The sequence below is a fragment of the Elephantulus edwardii genome, unplaced genomic scaffold (genome assembly GCF_000299155.1).
Source record: "Elephantulus edwardii isolate Elephantulus edwardi_28Jun2011 unplaced genomic scaffold, EleEdw1.0 scaffold00039, whole genome shotgun sequence".
NCBI classification, from domain to species: domain Eukaryota; kingdom Metazoa; phylum Chordata; class Mammalia; order Macroscelidea; family Macroscelididae; genus Elephantulus; species Elephantulus edwardii.
Window position 1 is genome coordinate 16,383,914 of NW_006399789.1, and position 4,736 is coordinate 16,388,649.

Below are 4,736 nucleotides of genomic sequence, written 5' to 3' on the forward strand. Positions count from 1 at the left end.
CTAAGGAGGATAGAAGGAGAATTGATGCCTTTGTTGTATGTTCAATGAAAGTAGCATGTTATTGTGTCAGCAATCATTTTTAAATGTCATATGTGAATAAAAAGCTGTTAACCAAGAAATTCTGACAGAGTACAGAGGTACTTTGATTTATTGAGAAAATTAATGTGAAAAAAGGCACCAATTGCAAGTATAGAGATCAATGAATTTTACAAAGTAAATAAGAGTAGTGTAATTAGAACCTGTTTTAGGAAACAAAGCATTGCTTTCAAAGGGATGGTTTTAAATCTCCCTCTTGCTATGCATCTGAGAGCTAGACAATGAATAAGGATGAGAGAAGAATTGACACCTTTGGGTTTTGGGGTTAGAAAACAATACCAAATATTCCATGGGCTGCCAAAAGAACAAACAGGTACATCTTGGAAAAGGTTCAGCTAGAGTGCTTTTTAAAGGCAAGGATGGCAAAGGTCTGCTTTACATACTTTGGACAGGGCTTTCACATTGTTAGGAAGGGCTATTCTTGGAAAGGTGGAAGGGCTATGCTTTGAAAGGTTGAAGGATCAGTGAAAGAGAGGAAAATACTTTATGAGCTGTACTCGACTCAATGGAATGTAACACCATCATACGCTTGCTTGGTGGTGAGAACAAGGTGGGACTATTCTGTAGTGTGACTACAGGAAACACAGATGGAATAAATGAAATGAAGGATTCACTATCAAGAGACTTTAAAAAAAAATATCTATTCTTTTTGTAACACGTAGAGCCAAGGGAAGGGTTTTTGCCACACCTAGGGGACGCATTTGCAGAAGGAGAGAATTCTGTCTCACTTTGAGTACTTCGAGGGGCATTTGTTTAGGAAACTCCTAGAATTGACGGATAAGCAACTCCATGTGTCACCTTAAGAATCCATTCTAGATTCTACACAAGAGAAGCCAAGATCTACTGAGCACAATATGACTGTGAGGTTGGACAGACCATCCCTGGAGTCTCAAGTGCCTCTGGGTGTGATGACTCCTAACATATCACCATGTGTGTTATTTGTACGTAGGGTATATGTATGTTTGTTACAGCGTGTTCCAGACTGTAAATTTCCTCTCCATCTCAGTCATCTTGATACTAAGGATGTTGTCAGCAAAGATAACAAAAATTTGTTAATGAGGACATGCAATTTTCAGATCACATTTGTATATAAAATTGTAGTGTCTGCCATGTCGTTAGAATTGCAAACAAAACAGGTGTCCTTTCCTCCCCCTGGGCACAGAGATATGTAAAAAAAAAAGTCTTGAAATTTAGTGTGTCTTGAGTGGGGGGTGGGGCACCACTGCCTGCTCTGGGGTCCTTTTTTATTTTCTGAAAATCACTCTTGGGGCAGCCGTCCTCTCTGCTGAGGGCATATGTCCCAGCCACCACACCACCTCTGCTGCTGCCTGGACAGGGATAAGGGGGAGCCGGTGCCTGTAATTATTAAACATTAATTCAATTAAATAAAAAAAATAAAACTGTTAGAAAACTAACAACTAATACATAAAGGGAAAGGACTCTCTTTTACAACTAATGGATATAATTATCGTTGTTGTATGCCTTTAAGTCAGAACCAACACATAGCTGACCTCCAGTGGGTTTTCAGAGGCTGTTAATCACAGGGGAGGAGATTGCTCATCCTTCTCCTGTGGAGCAGCTGGTGGATTCAGTCATGTGCCTTTAGGATTGAAGCTTCTTACCACTAGGTCATTAGAGCTCCCTAATGATGCAATAATAGCCATGTACTCTAGAGTCCTAGTGGATAACGAGAGGCACTGCCAAACCAAAGGTGGGTGGTTCAAATGCAGCACAGCTGCTCTAAGGGAGAAAGGTGAGTAATTTACTGTTGTGACACTGCAGCCTCTAAAAAAATCACTGGATGATCAACTATGAGTTTATAGGAGTATAAAACTAATATATATTTTAAAATGTAACATTTTCTATAAGATAGTATTAATAAATTCAGAATTATTAGAACATATGATGTAGTTGTCAAACTGACATCATTTGCTTTCAGCCTGCAAAACTGGTCACATTGTCTAGCTAACATTTGTTTGATTCTCAGACCTGTTGTAACTCCTCTATATTTATGCAGAGTACCTTAAGCTGTTTATCAGGAAAGGAAATGCGTCTTTCATTGAATTAGCATTTGTTTTTTTCTTAGTCATTTGTAACCTATACCCTAATGTGTTTGTTAACTAGAAACTGTATTGTAAGAATCCTAAAGTTTTATCTTCCTCAGTCACATATGACTTGTACCTTAAGCTGCCTGTTTACCAAGTGGAGAAACGCATCTTTCCCGAATTAGCATTTACTTTTTGAAACAGCATTTTCCTAGTCAGATGTCTATATTATGTGTTGTCTGTATACCACTGACTGTATGTAAACTGTTCTCTTTGAATGTAAAAACTCTGTAGCTTTGAACTAGCAATGTGGTTGTTATTGTTATGTGCCATCAAGTAGCCTACAGCTCACAGTGACCCTATGTACCATAGCTCTGAAGCTTTCCCTGTCTTGAACCAGTCTCACTGACTCTGTCACACCTACCCCTATTGCCCCAGTTACAGTATCATCCCATCCCATCTGTGGTCTTCTTCACCTGTGCTATCCCTCCACCCTTCCAAGCATGATGTCATTCTCTAAGGACCAGTCACATGCCCAAAGTATGTGAGATGGAGCTTTAAAATCCTAACTTAAAAAAAAAATTCCTAACCTCCAAGGAGAAACTTGGTCTCACCTTCTCTAAGACACCAAGACAGACTTATTTGTTTTCTTGGCAGTCCCTGGTATGTAACTCAAAAAGATCAATACTTCTTCTGTCATTGTTAGTCATTGTCTGATGCATAGTGAGTAATTGCAAAGACCATGGCCTGGATCAAGTGCACCTTAGTCTCTAGACTGACTTTGTTGCTTCTTAGAACTCTGGCAAGGTCCCCAACAGCAGCTTTTCCCAGTGCAATTTATCTTTTGATTTCCTGAATATTTGTGTCAAGAGTGTTGCTTGTGGAGCCGAGCAAGCTGTAATCGTTAACAACCTCAATCTCTTCTCCATCTGTCATGGTGCTGCCAATTGGCCCAGTAATATGTTAAGTAGATTTACAACTAATCCACTTATAAAACCGATGACCACCCTTAGATGGGGAGGAAGTTTTAAAGAAGGTTCTCTCTGCTCTCCCGCATCTGCAATAAAGCGCTTTGGAGAGTGCATTCTTGCCCTCTATCTATTTTACTCTTTTTATCATTATTATTAACATTAATGAAAATTTACAGAGACTTTGGATTTCCATTCATTCATTGTTGCACTTTTCTCCCTGCCCACTCCTCCCCTCAATTCACTCTTCTCTTTGAAAAGTAAAAGAAAAATTCTTTCATTGTTATACAATCCCTACCCCCAAGTCCACTCCACTATGCAGCCTTTGTTCTGGAGTTCTGTTGTACTCTTACAGTCTTGTTATTGGCAATTGACCATGGAAAGACTCTCTTGTGTTCAGTAACATTGGGGAAAAATAAGGACTTTCTTTTAGTCTAACAGAATTAAAATAGTTTTCTTACCAAACTAAGTAATTTTGTTGTGTTTTGCCAGTCTATCCTGATAATCCATGGCTGGGAGTTACTTCCAATAAGTCACAATTTGTGAATGGTCTCTACTGTCCAGAATATTGGTTCCAACTACCAGAATATTGCTAAGACCAGAACAACATGTCTAGAAAATGGTCATAAGCCTGACAACCTGATCAAAAGAAGATGCTGTAAAATCTCCTCGCATTCTTCTGTGTAGTGCCTCTCCCTTACATAAAGCCCAGCTGGAAAGACAGATTTGAAATGAGAAACTCTTATTCCCTGTCTCCTGCAGTCATAAGAACAGAGCAAGGAAGCACTGCATGGTTCAAAATCAGGAAAAGTGTACTCCAGGGATGCATCCTATCTCATACCTTTTCAATCCATATGCAGAACAGATTATCTGGGAGTCTGGGCTTTATGAGGAGGAACATGGTATCAGGATTGTAGGAAGATTCATCAAAACCATGTTGTACATATGGCACACTCTTGTTTACTGAAACTGAGGAGAATCTTAGGTATTTGCTGCAGAAGGACAAGGACTGTAGCCTAACAGGTTCAACCTGGAGAGTGTGAAACCAGGCTGCTCCTTGGAGGTAAACATCCTGAAGCTCTGACTGACATACTTTGGGTATGTTCCAAGGAGGGACCCATCCTTGGAGAGGGACATCATACTTTGAAGGGTGGAGGGACACTTCAAGAGACGAAGACCCTTGATGAGATGGATAGATTCAGTGACTGGGATAATGGGGGTGGGGGTGTCAGAGATGATGAAGTTGGCCCTGGATAGAGCAGAGTTCAGAGCTGTTGCACATCAAGCAACTTGATGGCACTTAACAACAACAACTAATCTGTTGTCTACAGATTAGTTTTTTTGGTGTCATGACTTCGTGGTAACAAGATGCTAGAAGATATGACACAAATTTCAAATATTAGCAGGTGGACTAACTTATGGTAGATTCCATCATAGCTTTTCAGCTAAGATTGGGAAGAAAGACCTAGTAATCTGTTTCCAAAAGACCTGATCATTATTTGATAGTGTGCTAGAAAGTGAACTGGGATGTGTCAACAACTGTGATGATTATGCAAGACTGGGCAGTTTGGTTCTCTTACCCATAAAGTAAGACTTGACCTAGCAGCTAACAGCTAGAGAAAACAGA

At 39.8% G+C, this 4,736-nt stretch overlaps 1 pseudogene; it reads left to right on the top strand.

Annotated features, from left to right (window-relative positions):
- Positions 1-1,391: 1,391 nt before the first annotated feature.
- Positions 1,392-4,736, top strand: part of LOC102877627 — a 7,758-nt pseudogene continuing 4,413 nt past the window's right edge.